The sequence below is a fragment of the Mobula birostris genome, chromosome 17, assembly GCF_030028105.1.
Source record: "Mobula birostris isolate sMobBir1 chromosome 17, sMobBir1.hap1, whole genome shotgun sequence".
Lineage (NCBI taxonomy): Eukaryota > Metazoa > Chordata > Chondrichthyes > Myliobatiformes > Myliobatidae > Mobula > Mobula birostris.
In genome coordinates this window covers 24,061,049-24,076,773 of record NC_092386.1, presented here as the reverse complement: position 1 = coordinate 24,076,773, position 15,725 = coordinate 24,061,049, and the positions used below count along the sequence as shown (strand labels likewise).

General features: G+C 41.2%; 1 protein-coding gene across 1 annotated transcript in view; it reads left to right on the top strand.

Moving 5' to 3' along the window:
• reep5 (receptor accessory protein 5) overlaps positions 1-15,725 on the top strand; it is a 38,891-nt gene that overhangs the window by 11,664 nt on the left and 11,502 nt on the right. The window lies entirely within an intron of this gene.

Sequence of the window (15,725 nt, the reverse complement as noted above, 5' to 3'; positions counted from 1 at the left end):
CATTTTCCTTTAACAAATATAGCTCCATTTGAATCACGATAATCACAGATGGCAGCCATAGCACTTTATGGAAATAAAATAATTCAATTGGTCCCACAACCCTGCTTGTCCTTGCGGAATTTTCCATGCCTGATGTTTCTCATTCACTTTTGAGTATTTTGGTTGAATCTATGTTCAGTGCTTTTTGAGACAATGTTTTCCATCAGGAAAAGGCTTTCCTGTTTATCTCTTGCTTCTAAACTTCCTTGACTAACAAAGGGCAGTTTTGAAAGTGACTTGGGTGGTCTCAACTATTGCTCAGGATGCGTTTGAAAATTTCTTGCTTAATTTGCCTTAAAAGGTCTATAAATTTAAAATGTAATTCCGTGTTGGCTTTCAATAGCTTACAAATTCCTTGCCTACTTTTGTAAATTCTGTCAAATTTTCCATTTCTGGGTCTGCAATCCTTTTGTTTCAAATATTTGTGGCATTTTAATTATTTATGTGTGCGTGCATATGAGGGAGAATCCTTCCAGGTAATGTGGTGAAGAATTTGAGAGAGGAGGAAGAACAAAGGCAATTTCCATCATGACTGGGGATGGAAGACTGCTGATGGTGGATTGGTTCGAAATGAACCTTGACCAATTTTCCTTGTTTATTCTTGTATTTTGGATAAATTAAAATTCCCAATAACTATAGATATTGGTTTATTAATGCCACATGTACCAAGCAGCAGCAAAAAGCTTGTCTTGCATGCTGTTTATACAGATCAAATCTCTTTAAATTGCATTGAGCTATAATGAGGTAAAACAGTAACAATGCAGAATAACGTGTAAAAGCTACTGAAACTATGCAGTGCAGGTGAATGAAAAAGTGCAAGATCACAGTGAGGGCAAGAGTCCATCTTGTCACGCAAGAGGTCCTCCTAAGAGTTGATAACAATGAGATAGAAGTTGCCCTTGAGCCTGGTGTTATGTACCTTCAGCTTTTGTATCTTCTGCCCAATGGCCGTGAGGAGGAAGGATGTCCAGAGTGGGTGGGGTCTTTGATTATGTTGGCTGCTTCACTGAAGCAGTGAGAAGTACAGACAGAGCCCATTGAAGGGAGGCTGGTTCCTGTGATAAACTCTGCAGTTTATTGTGGTCATGTGCAGAGCAGTAGTCACGCCAGAATTTCACAGTGAGTCATGGAGACTCTGACATAGAATCAATCCAACCAAACTGATTTGGTAAGAGAATGGAATGGCATTCTTACAAATGCCATGGCTTTCTGCGAGCCATAAAGTGATAACGCAGGACAAGCTCTTCGGCTCAACTTACCTATATTGACCAATGAGCCCACCATTTGCCCATCTTTGTCCCCTTTTCCTCTAAACCTTTCCTATTCATGTGCTTAACCAAATGTCTTTTAAATGTTAATGTACCTTCCCTCTGTGTGAAGAAGTTTCCCTTCAGGCCCCTTTTAAAGTTATCCCTTAAACCTATACCACCTGGTTTTTGGTTCCAACACCTCTGGTGAAAAAAATTATGCACATTCACCCTATCAACGCTCTTTGTAAGTTTATACCCTTTTGTCTCCTGTAATCCAAGGAATAAAGTCCTAGCCTGCCCTACTCCTCTCTGTTGTCAAGCCCTCAAGTCCTGGCAGCATTCTTGAAAAACTTAGTTCAGAATGTAATACAGATCTTAGTACAAAAGGACCCATGATTTTTTCACTTCCTTAAAACGTAGCAATTTGATTTCCTCTCAGGATGTGGCTTTGTGGATATTCTAGAGAGATTGCTGTTCTCGTAAGAGCAGAGGAGGTGATTGACAAATGAAATGAAGGAAAATCTCCTTGGACATTTATGGTAAGGGTTTGGCAAGCATTGCTGCGGTGGTAGAAGGAGATGAAAATTCATTGCAGAGTACAAAGTAAATGGCAGGATACGTGGTAGTGTGGAGGAGCAGAGGGATCTGGGGGTACATGTCCACAGATCCCTGAAAGTTGCCTCACAGGTAGGTAAGAAAGCTTATGGGGTGTTAGTTTTCATAAGTCGAGGAATAGAGTTTAAGTGTTGCGATGTAATGATGCAGCTCTATAAAACTCTGGTTAGCCACACTTGGAGTACTGTGTCCAGTTCTGGTCGCCTCACTATAGGAAGGATGTGGAAGCATTGGAAAGGGTACAGAGGAGATTTACCAGGATGCTGCCTGGTTTAGAGAGTATGCATTATGATCAGAGATTAAGGGAGCTAGGGCTTTACTCTTTGGAGAGAAGGAGGATGAGAGGAGACATGATAGAGGTGTACAAGATAATAAGAGGAATAGATAGAGTGGATAGCCAGCGCCTCTTCCCCAGGGCACCACTGCTCAATACAAGAGGACATGGCTTTCAGGTAAGGGGTGGGAAGTTCAAGGGGGATATTAAAGGAAGGTTTTTTACTCTGCACATTGAAGGAGAGGATTGAACTCTGGTTACTGGAGCTAAAAGGCAGCTGGGCTAACTGACATGTCAACTCCAGACTTCTCTCAGAATAAGGCTGGGAGAATCTTGACCAGTCAAATGGCCTCCTTCCATTCTGATTACAATAACATAGAAGTTTATGGTTGCTGCTGATAATTCCAGATTTACTTAATAATTTGGAACTAAATTCAAATACAGCTCTCTGCACAGCGATTCAGGAATCGTAATGCTAGGTGAGTAATTTAACCACGATCCACTGTACACTTTATTGACCACACCAGCTGCCGTTTTATCTGTCATCCTCAAATATCTTTGCTGAAGCAACTGCAAAGATATTTTGTTCATTTTAGACTCTGATTCACACTCCCTACACTAATTGAACAGTTGGAGTAGGAAAAAAGAGGTGCCAGGTTGGGAGGCTGTAGCTGGTAGGGGTTTCAGCGATTGGTGTTGGGACCCCCAGTTCAGTGATGTGGATGAGGGACAACGGTAATATGATTTAATTAGATATGGTGATTGGCTGGTGGTGTAGTGACACCCCCACCAGACTGTGAGGCGAGTGGTCCCGGGTTCAAATCTGGCGGGCCCCTTGCACGCTTTCCATGCATGCTGGGTTGGAGTACCACAATGTGTGGAGAGGAACAACAACAAGATATGGTGATATTAAATGATTCCTTAGTATGATGAGACTGACTTGACCTCACAACCTACTTTGTTATGATGTTGCACCTTGTTTACCTGTACTGCACTTTCTCCATAGCTGTTACACTTTATTCTACTTTTTGCTATTATACCTTGTTCTCTCTCAATGTATGGTGTAATGATCTAATCTGTTATCAACAGTATTCAAGACTACATGTGACAATAAACCAATTTCAGTAGTATATCCAGGGCTGCTGAATATGCAAAGCTCAGCAGGAATGTGGTCTGTGAGGGGCCCAAGTGGTTCAAATAGGCTGTGAGTGGGTGGACACAGGAAATGTATGAAAAACATGAGACCATTTTGATTTTAAAACATTTTCTTTTTAAATGGTGAGAGATGGTTTTTAGGAGGACACAATTTCACTCAAATCACTGAAAGGTGACGTGCAAGAGTACCAAGTAATTAGAAAGGCAAATGATTTGTTGGCCTTTATTGCAAGAGGATTTGAATACAAGAATGCTTAGTCCCCTGTTCTAATCTTTATACATGTGACTGTGTTGCTAAGCACAGGTCCAGTGCTATATACAAATTTCATGATACCGCTATTGTTGGATGAATTGCAGGTGGTGATGATTCAGTGTCACTGTTCCCTCTAAGCTGTGCAGGTGTGCTGCCGCGCAGTAACTGAAATGCTCCCGTGCACATAGCCTTTGTTGCCACTCACCTGGAATTTTCTTTTATATGATGTTTCTTTAAAATGCCACTTAATTTTCAGGCCGTGTTTTAAAAAAAAAAAAATAAAATAAAATTAATTGCTGTTCTGACCAATAGTTGGTGTGTGCAGCTGTTGTAAAAAAAAAAATTTAGAGGCATCTTTGGTCAGTGTGCAGGAGTGAGATAGGACATCTGGTTGAGTGGTACAGTACCAACAACCTCTTGCTCAATGTCAACAAAACTAAAGAACTGATTGTTGACTTCTGGAAGGGGAAGGAGAGCAAGCATGTGCAAGGCCACGATGGTGGATCAGCAGTGGAGAGAGCCAGGAGCTTTAAATTCCTGTGCATTAACATGTCTGATATCCTGGGTCCAGCCGTTAGGAGGTTTGACTTGTCATTGAATACCCTTACAAAACTGGCCAGGTGCATCATGGTCTGGTACAGAATTTCAAATGTGCAGGAACACAAGAACCTGCAGAAGGTAGTGGATTCAACAGAATACATAACTGGCATATTGCTCCTCACCATTGTTAGTGTCCACAGAAGGTGCTGCCTTCAGAAGGCAACATCTGTTATCAAACATCCTCACCATCAGAAATGCCAGTTACCATCAAGCAGGAAATACAAAAGCCTGAAGCTCCTCACCACCACATTCAAGAACAGCTACGTCCCTTCAAACATTCTTGAACAAACCCTCACAACTTTAGTCACTACCTCTGTATCGCAACACTTTGCACTATAGTGGACTTCATTTTCCTTTATTCTAGTTGTGTTGTATAATTTAAGTTTAATTTGCTTTTTTTTGTTTGGATATTGCATTTCTAATGCTATGTTGTTGTGATGCTACTGCAAATAAGTTCTTCATTGTACCTGTGCATACATGTACATATGACAATAAACTTGACTTTAAATATAGTTATCCTTTTTCAATTATATACAGCTCTGGAGAAATGACACTTGAAATGTTGTATACTTGTCTAGTTTCCCCACTTAAGGAAAGATATACTCAGTGGCCACTTTACTCGATCCAGGAGTGGAACCCCTGTGTGGTGTTCTGCTGCTATAGTCCATCCACTTTAAGGTTCAATGTGTTCTGCATTCGGAAATGCTCTTCTACACACCGCCGTTATGAGGCATAGTTATTTGAGTTGCTGTCGACTTCCTGTCAACTTGAACCAGTCTGGCCATTCTCCTCTGAACTCTCTCTTTAGCGAGGCATTTACGTCCGCAGAACTGCCGCACGCTGGACTTTCTTTTTGTTTCTCACATCTTTCCCTGTAAACTCTAGAAAGTGTTCTGCATGAAAATCCCAAAAGATTATCAATTTCTGAGGTACTCAAACCACCCTATCGTGCACCAACAACCATTCCACGGTCAAACTCACTCCATTCTGATATTTAGTTTGAACCACGTCTGCATGCTTTTATGCATTGAATTGCTACCACATGATTGATTAGACATTTGCATTAACAAGCAGGTTATACAGGTATCTATATACTACTAAAACTCTCATGCTCTGTTTGTCTGTTTGTGACCTTCAATTAGCGCAAATCGTGCATAACAGCAGCACTTTTTTGGGCTAAGTTGAATTAAAATGCGCTAACTTACAGAATGCAGGCAAAGTTCAGGGCTATATATTCGTATAAAATTGCTCATTCGCCAAAAATCAACAGGCTGTCTTTCACCCGAGACCCAATCAGCCATCGGGGAAATCGGGACGCCACAGCCCGACGCATGCGCACAGCCAGCCTCAGCCGCGCCTCACCATGCTCACAGAGCCGCTTCCACCTTCCATGGAGACCGCGACGCCACAGCCCGACGCATGCGCATGGCCAGCCTCAGCCCGCGCTTCACAATGTTCACAGCAGCCATACCAACCGCAGCAAAAGGGCAGGGCTATCACGTCCATTTAGGAGACCACCAACCACATCATCAAGAAACAACAGCATCACGGAGGCTTTGGTGTTACTGCTTCCTATCTTCTGTCAAGCATTAGAGTAAAAATATATGGATAGCCTAAATATGCTGCGTGGAAAGAGAAGGGGGACATTATGGTCAAGAGGTGACGCCAAATATCGTCGGGAAGTGGCAAGAAGAGGGACAGAACAGCAATGGGATGAGGCCAGGGCCGCACAACTTCAGGATCGAAGAGTCAGGACAAAAAAGATGAGAGAAGACGAGACAGAGGAGGACAGGCATGCACGTCTCCAAAATGACAACAGTAGGCACAGGCAGAGGAGAGAACAAGAATCCGATCAGGCCAGGGCCGCACGACTCCAAGATCAGAGAGAAACGGTAGAAGAGATGAAGAGACGAAGGATGAAATGGCTGCGCGTCTCCAGAATGACAAGAACAGGCAGAGAAGGAGGAGAGTGGAAGAGACGGGTGTCTGGTGGTAGGACAGTGCATTCACGATTCAAAATACCCCTCAAAGTCAATGAGGATGCCCTTTGTAACATCGATTAAAAACACCAATATTGCAAATTTACTCCAAAATGTGAAACTTATTGTCTGGGATAGTGCCCCATGATTAGGCGGGAGAGCTTTGAAGCGGTGGACAGCACTCTTCGTGATGTATGCGGTAAGAATGAGGCCTTCGGGGGTATTTTAACCATTTGCTGTGACGATTTCTGTCAACTTCTAGCAGTTGTGAAACGTGGAAATGACGCTGATGTGAAGAACTCATGCATTCAAAAAAAATCATACTTATGGAGAAGCTTCAAGTTTCAATTGAAGGGAAACATGCGATTGAGTGAGGGAGAAGGACGATATTCTCAGTTCTTATTGGATGTTGGAGAAGACAAGTTTGAGAAAAATGAAAACAATGAAATCAAATTACCTGAAGATATGATTCTGCCAGCAACAACTATGGAAGAATGCATTGATCTCATCTACCCGGCATTCGACAATCCTGCAGAACACGTCTTGAGGAATTCTATCTTGGTTCTCTTAATGAAATGATGCGGAAAATAAACTTCACATGCATTAGACACTTCCCTGGAATCATGAAAGAATACTGCTCCTTCAATGCCGTAAGTGAAGGAGCTAACGCCACTCATTTTCCTACAGAATTCCTTGATTCGGTCGAACTCTCTGGATTGCCACGACATAAACTGGAATTGAAGAGGGGATCTCCCATCACTTCAATGAGGAACTTGGATCCACCAAGGCTTTGCAATGGAACGCGAATGATGGTGGAAGAACTGCACGACAATCTCATCGTAGCAAAGGTAAACATTGGTGCGTTCGAAAATGACATTGTTATGATCCCAAGAATTACTCTCAGTTTATCAGAAGGGGAAGATGTCCCTCTTCAGCGGAGCCGGTTCCCGATACAGTCATGCTTTGCTATGACTATACATAAGGCACAAGGCCAAACCATGGAGAATGTGTTGGATTTATCTGGAGAAACCGGTATTCCAGCATGGTCAGCTGTATGTGGCTTTAAGCCGGGGAAAAAGACATGAAAACGTTAGAGTGTTCCTGAAGGGTGGCAGATCAACCAGAAATGTGGTCATAAAAAGTGTCCTTCGTTAAATGAGGAGGAGCAATATTTGTCTTGCTACGCATCTTTTTTCTTTAATACACTGAGTTCTTCTTTAATTTCCAAAGCACATCACATCAGACTGCACTACCTTTCTCTCAAAAGGTGCCCCAACAGGTCACCAGGTTGTCTAGTAGCTAATAAAGTGGCCACACATACAACAGAGAGTGCAGTGAGTGATGGCCAGATTGATTCCTGAAATTGTGAATTTGCTGCTGGGTTAGGCATACTATGCTATTTTGAATTTGTAAGCGTGAGAGTGGATCTCAGTGAAGCATACAACATTCTGGTAGGGTTCAAGCGTAGATGCACGCTTGATGTTTCTCCTGATTGGAATGTGTTGCCATTATGCCAACACTGTACTGAAATATAGTATTGTCCAGCCAGTACATGACAATGAAGCAGTCTATTTACATAAAGGCTAGCAAATCTTCTGATTTCCACACCAGCTGGCTGTGCATGCTGGGTCATTGCATATGTTTAAGGCAGAGAAGTTAAGTTTTGGATGTTACTGGAATCGAGCAATATGGTGTTGATGCAGGAATGTGAAGCTGAGGTGGACAACCATGAACTTGTTGAATGATGGACTAACAATGAGGGGCCAAATGGACTACTCTTACTGTGGAAGTTAGTAGTATTCCTGGCATTGACTGGGGTAAGAATATTGGCCTGGATGTCAGGGGAACTCCCTGGTGGTTAAAGGAAAAGTGTATGAAGGACTTTTTCTGTTCACATGAACAGATGTACAGAGTATTGGTTCAATCTCTCATTAAAAATGTGGCACCTCTGGCAATGCATCAGTGCCTTATTACTGCAGTGGAATGTCAGTTTAAGTCCCAAAAATAGACTCTTGGAGAAAAAAATGTGAGAAATAATTTGCAGGAAATTGTACGTAACAATTTATCTTAAACTGATGTCGATTTAATCAAACAGTACTAATTATGTTTAATTGTAGATTCAAGTACATTGAAACCCCAACTTACCTATGTTGTGTTTTATTACGTGTTACTGTCAAACTATTGACAGCTGGACTATTGCCATAACTCCCTACATATTTGTTAATGAACTGTCAGTGTTCGCAGTTTTGCCTACAGTATTTAACCTTCAAAAAGTCTGGGTGTCCACTGATCAAGTGTATCTAAAAAGCTTTATTCCTTTTCCTTCTGTAGCTTAGGGAAATGTCTTGGTCAATTGTAAATTATTTTTTAAAGTCTTAATTTGTGAACTATCATGTTTTTGGCATTATTTTACAGTTGTGTTTCTGGTGAAAATTGACTTTGTAAATTTGAGTTCTGAGGGGGGAGGGGAAATAGAGGGTGGAAAAGAAATTGTATCATTTGTTTAACAGGTTAATTAAACTAGATCTCATTAAGGCTTTTTAATTTTGTATTTCAAATCCAGCAATACAAGAAGTAAGTTTACAGTTCATTAAATGATCAGCTGGAACGTTGGGCAGAGTATTGGCAAATGGCTTCTCAAGGTCCAAGGTGAAGGAAACATCTTGGGAAGTCAAGCAGGAGTAGGACATGGGAGATTGTAGGGCACTAAATAATGTAGGTGAGCAAATTACATTATCTAGGATTCAAAGTCCATAATTCCTTGAAAGTGACAATGCAGGTGAATATGATCATAAAGAATGCAAATGGCATGCATGCCCTAATGGGTCGAGGGTTGGGTTGGGTTGGGTTGTAATGTTGTAACTTTACAAAGCACTACTTAGGCCATACTCGGAATGTTGTGTGTTCTGGTTGCTAACCAAAGTTGGGCTGTGATTGAGGAGGTTCACCAGAACGTCAACTGGATTGGAGGACTTTAATTTTAGACTTTAGATAGGCTGGGCTTGTTTTCCCTGGAGAAAAGGTGATTGAGGAGTGACCTGGTGGAAGTAAACAAAATTAAGAGTAGCGTAAATAGGGTAGGTAGTCAAAAATGCTTGCTGATGGCAAAAGGAAAAGGACTTAGTTTTAAGGTAAATAATGGAAAATTAGAATCATCAAATCATACAGCACTGCAACAGACATTTTGGCCCTTGTGGCTACGGGGGTCAGGGGGTATGGAGGGAAGGCTGGGGCGGGGTTCTGAGTTGGATGATCAGCCATGATCATAATGAATGGCGGTGCAGGCTCGAAGGGCCGAATGGCCTACTCCTGCACCTATTTTCTATGTTTCTATGTTTCTAACTCGTCAATAATGTGATTCATGCTTATGCTAATGCCATTTATTTTCATTAGACCATGTAAGTACACGTTCAAATGCATTTTACTATGTTGTAATTGTATCGGCATCTACCAACCCTAAAGGAGACATCAGGAATAAGGTTTCTTTGTAAATTATATATGGAATGCACTGCCAATAGAATCATATACAATTACTGTTTAGAGGCATTTTGACAGATGTTTAAAGAGCTAATGGTCCTAATGTGGGCAAATGACATTGACGTAGATGGGCAAAAAGGTCAGCATATACCTGCCTAGAGGCCAAATGGGCATTTCTATGCTGTACAATTGACTCTGACTCTATGATTATATTGCTAAGTTATAGTCATAGAGCATAAACAGATCCTTCAGCCCATTTAGTCCATGTCAACCTCGCTTCTGCTCAGTCCCAATTTCTTGCACCTGGGCCATAGCCCTCCATATCATTCTCATCCATGTACCTATACAAACTTCTGTAAAGTGTTACAGCTGAACCCGTGACCACCACTTCCACTGGTGGTTTGTTGCACACTTACATCATCCTCTGAATGAAGAAGTTCCCCCTTAGATTTCTCCTTAAATGTTTCACCTTTCACCCTAAACCTTTAGTTATAGTCTCATCCAATCTGAGAGGAAAAAAGCCTTATGCATTCACCCTATCTATACATGATTTTGGATACCTCTGTCTGATTTTCCCTTGTTCTCTTGCACTCCAGTGAATAAAGTCATAACCTTTTCATCCTTTCTCTGTAACTCAGGCCTCAAGTCCCAATAACATCCTTATAAATTTTCTCTGCTCTCTTTCAAGCCTATTGATAACTTTCCTGTAGGTAAGTGTCCAGAACTGCACACAATACTCCAAACTCAGCCTTCAGTGTAACATCCCGACTGCTGTACTCAGTACCCTCATTTACGAAGGCCAGTATCAGAATCTGGTTTAATATCTCTATCATATGTTGCAAAATATGTTGTTTTGTAGCAGCAGTATGATGCAAGTATATTTTTTAAAAAACTATAACTTACAACAAGAAATAGATAATTAAATAAGAAAAGTAAATGATTAGTGCAAAAGGAGAGCCAAGATAGATAATGTTCATGAGTTGGTTCTAAAACTGCTTTTGCAACCCTGTCTACCTATGTTGCTACTTTCAAGGAATTATGGATCTGTATTCCATCTCACATGTACCTACATTAAATTCCATCTCCAATTTTTTGGTCTATTTTCCTAGCTAGTCCAGATCACTTTGCAAGCTTTGATAGCCTTCCTTGCTGTCCACCATGCACCCATTCTTGGTGTCATCCACAAATCTGCTAATCTAGATTGCTACGTAATCATCCAACTCATTGTTGCAGATGATAAACAACAATGGATCCAGCACTGCTCCCTATGACACACCACTGGCTGCAACCTCCAGTCATAGAGGCATTTTGACTGAAGACACTAAAAGTTCCTTCTTAATTCCATCAGTCAGTAGTTTTGAAAACCTCTTTTAAAGCACTTCTCTCAACCTTACTTATTGGGGGAAAAAGAATCTTGTATGACACTTTCATATTGTACACTAGAGTTGCAAATAGTGGCTTCGTCTTGCATGTTTTGGGAAGTGAACCAAATTACCTGTTTTTCTTCCCTGGGTGTGAACTCATTGAGGGTTTCAAAGCAAAGTGCACCAGTAATTTGGAAACATGATTTCCAGCTGCACCAGAAAGGTGGGACATAATTTAAAGTGAAATTAGCGAAATACCTCTGTCACTTGGCACGGCTGTTACTACGGAATATTGAATTGGGGTGGTAAGGCTAAAAAGGTGAGCTTAAAGTTGTAAAGTTACATTAAACTTAAGTATCCAACTCTTTGGCTATTATTTCTTGAGGTACTCATAGTAGCAATGTGCACCATTCCATTGTTTGAGCTGTCCTGGCTAAACTTTATTTTGTTTCGAGATACAGCACGGTGACAGGCCCTTCTGGCCCAGTGAGCCTGCAGCACCCAATTACACCCACGTGACCAGTTAACCTACTAACTCCCATAACCTTTGGAATGTGGGAGACCATAAGAGATAGGAGCACAATTAGGCCATTTGGCCCCTCAACTCTGCTCTGCCATTTCATCATGGGAGGAAACTGGAGCACCCGGAGCAAACCAGTACAAACTCCCTACCGACAGCGGTGGCATTGAACCTGGGTCACTGGCGACGTAACAGCATTGACGCTAATTACTACGCTGCCGTGCTGTCCACCATGATGGTGTAGAGTTCACCCATCATCTGTGCAGCAACTGCAGTGTAGACTTCATCAGCGTGCACTGAAGACTATATGACCAGTTTTTCTGCTTCCTGATGTGTACATACATGAGCTCATACATTTGCAAGGAATTGTTTATAGGACATTATTTTATAATGAATATGTACCATTTTTGAAAGGGCTGTCACGATGAAAACTCCGTTGCTCTTCCTATACTGAGAATATTTGCTGTTTTGACCCTCCTCCTCCCAACATCTTCAGATTTTCTCCATGTCATCACCTGGCTTCTTTCACTCTTGCTGACATCAATGCATGGAAATATTTTAAGAAATAGATCTTGATTTCCTTATGCAATGAATCAGAATCAGGTTTAATATCTCCACCAAATGATGTGAAATTTGACTTTACAGCAATAGTACAATGCAATGCATAATAAAAAAAAAGCTGTGAATTACAGTAGGTGTGTGTATATATATATATATTACATTTAAGTAGTGCAAAATAGAATTTTAAAAAGTAGTGAAGTAGTGTTCATGGGTTCAGTGTCCATTCAGAAAACAGATGGCAGATGGGAGGAATCTTTTCCTAAATCATTGAGTGTGTGCCTTCACGTTTCTGTACCTCCTTCCTGATGGTAGCAATGAGAACAAGGCATGACCTGGGTCATGCGGGTCCTTAATGATGGATACCGCCTTTCTGAGGCATCGCTCCTTGAAGATGTCCTGGTTGCTGCGCCTCGTTCTTCATAATGTTGCAAAAAAAGCCTTGAAAAAGTTGCACACTAACAGGTGATGACCTTAAAGGACAATTGTCTATTCCATTGTATTGCATGTGGCATACAGGTCACTGCAGGATGATTTAAAATAATGTGTAAAATGGGATTAATGGAGCTGTAGTAACCCGACTGTAACCTTGAGCCCTCACTTCTAAATTTGGTGCCAGGGTTGTGTAGTGGTTAGTGCGACACTATCACAGCCAGGGCGTTCTGGACCTCGGAGTTCAATTCCGGTGCCGTTCTGTAAGGAGTCTCTGTACTACCTCCTTGTGGAATGTATTTTCTTTCCGGGTGCTCCGGTTTCCTCCCACAGTCCAAAGACGTACTGGGTGGGTAAATTGGTCTTTGTAAATTGTCCTGTAATTAGGTTAGGATTAATCAAGTTTATCGGGGGTTGTTGGGACTGCGTAGCTCGATGGGCCTACTCCGCACTGTATCGCTAAATAAGTAAGTAAATCTTGATAATCAAAAATCTATCAGCCATACCTCTGCCTTAAAGAAATGTTCAAGGACTGTTCTTTCACTACACTATTTTTTCTCATTGGAATTCTCATCTACCTTAAATAGATGATCGCTATTTAACTGAGGCTCCTAGTTTAGATTCTCCCACAACAGCAAACATTCCTTCTGTATCCATTCTGTCAAGATCCCTCAGTTGCAGGATCAAGAATGTTTTGGTCAAGTCAGCCCTGGTTTTTCAAAACTTCACTGAGTGTAAAACTAACTGTCCAACTTCATGTTAAACAAACCATTCCAGATATTAATCAAGTAAACTTCCTTTGAAATGCTTCCAATGCATTGATGTCCATCCTTGCATAGAACAATACTCTATATTCACTATTCCTCTATAAAGCTGAAACATAATCTTTGTCCTTTAATTCTTTTCACGATAATCCCTTAACATTCCATTGGTTTTCCTAATTACTTAATATACCTGCATACCAGCCTTTTGTGCAGCAGTTCGCCCTACCTCCATCTCTGCATCCTAGCGCTCTCACCACTCAGATAATGTGCTGCTTTGTTTTTCTTGCTAGGAAGGACAACTTCACATTTCCAGCATTATTTGTTGAGAAAATGATATTTATTATTTATTTAGAGATACAGCTTGGATTCCTTTCTGGCCCTTCAAGCCACATCAGCCAGCAACCTCTGATTTAACCCTAGCTGGCAATGATATGCTTATTCTCCCTTTGCTACATGTTTGCCCATTACTTTATCTATCTATATGCCACTTCTAGAGCTTCTTTATATTATCTCCAGAAATTACTTTCCCACTTATCTTTGGATCACCAGCAAATTTAGCATTCACCACAAGTGCTTGCAAGGTGGACTTGATGGGAAAGCTTTCGGGAATATGTTTCTGCTAGCTGGGGTGCCTTAAATCTGAGGTCACCGTCTCAAAATAAGGGCTTGGCCATTCAAGACAGAGATGAGACAGAGGTTAGTGGATCTTTGGAATTCTTTACCCAAGTAGCTGTGGAGACCCAGTCACCATGTACATTCTAGACGGTGACAAATTTCAAAGATTAAAGGAATGGGAGGTAGATAGGGCTTCTGCAGAAAAGTGCCACTCTGCCAAAAGATCAGCTGTGATCTCAGTGAATGGCAGAGCAGATGAGAGGAACTAAATGACCATCTGCTTCTGTTTCTTGTGTTTTACATATGACCAGAATATGGTGCAGACTATAACACCACTCCTTTAGTCTGCCAAATGGATGGTATCCACTTTCAGAAAATATCTCCTGTTCCGAAAATGCAGTGATCTGTAACTTGGCCTCATTGAAATCTATCAGTAATTTCTTTCATAATTCTTTAAAAGCACCAAAATTTAAAGACAAATTTGCATGTTTCAACAGTAATTCTATATATACAAGTACATGCTTTTTAAACATTTCATTAAGTATAGTTGTGCTGTGCATATCTGCCCTTGGGTTTTCTCCTGTGTAGATATTTTACTTTTCTGAAGCAGTTTTAAGCCACGATCACAATGCTTACACAGGGAAATGACAGTTGGGCATAAAACTGTTCTCAGTAATATGTTTGCCAGCTGAAACAATATAAAGCATATCTGTTCAACAGCTTTTGGGAAAATTAATTTTTATTTTTGCATTCAGTTTGAGGAAAAATATTGTACTTGTGTCACATGGTGAACATTTATCACCAGCATTTTCAGATTGTGACCTACAGAATACTTTATTTGAGTTAGATCAGTTGATTATACTTAAAATAGGCCTGAAGTTTAATTACAGTGTAGAAGCACACAGAGGCTCCTTAAATCATTCATTGTGACCAGTGTTGATTGATTGAGAAACATTATTTACTAATTCATCTTTCCTACTAGGTCTTTTGAAGTGTTACCCAAGTGATCCCATTGGACAGCTCTTTTCTGTGGGCTTGTGATCTACACAGTTATGCTGTCTGACTGTCTCTGTCCTCTTGCGATTCTGTTTTTAATCAACCTACTCTTCTTTAACCACCTCCATTTTGCAATATTTTTGTTTCTCAGACTTGTTTCCATTTTACCCATTATTCTATTCTCATCAAAACAAAGAACATGGAAAGAGAAGCAGGGTAAGGCCAGTCGGTGAGCTCGTGGCTGATTGTTATTTTACCTTAGTACCACTTCACTGTACTGACTCCACTGGCCTTGCATTCAATCTTTTCATCTCCCTGTCCAGAACAAAAACATCACAAATTGTATTCACAGTTCTTGTGAGTTTATTGTTAAACCTAGTATTGACAGAGGTCAAATCCTAAATTGGGGCAATACAGCACAGATACAGGTCCTTTGGCCCATTAAGCTCATGCCAACCACAGTGCTGTCCCAGCTACACCCAATTTCCTGTGTTTGACCCATATCCCTCTATGTCTGCCAACGATTATGTGTTCACTGTTTGCTGTTTGCAAATTTTAGTTGGTCTTAGTTCTGTCTGAATGCATAATGGCTTGGTAAGGCAATGGCTCTGCACATGACTGCAGGAAACTGCAGGGAGTTGTGAACGCAGCTCAGGAACCAGCCCTCCCCCACCCCCCCGTTGACTACATTTCTCACTGCCTCAGTAAAAGCAGCCAGCGTATCAAAGACCAAACCACCCCAGACATTCTCTCTCCCCTCTCTCATTGGGCAGAACATACAGAAGCCTGAAAGCACATACCACCGGGCTAGAGGTCAGCTTCTATCCCGCTGTT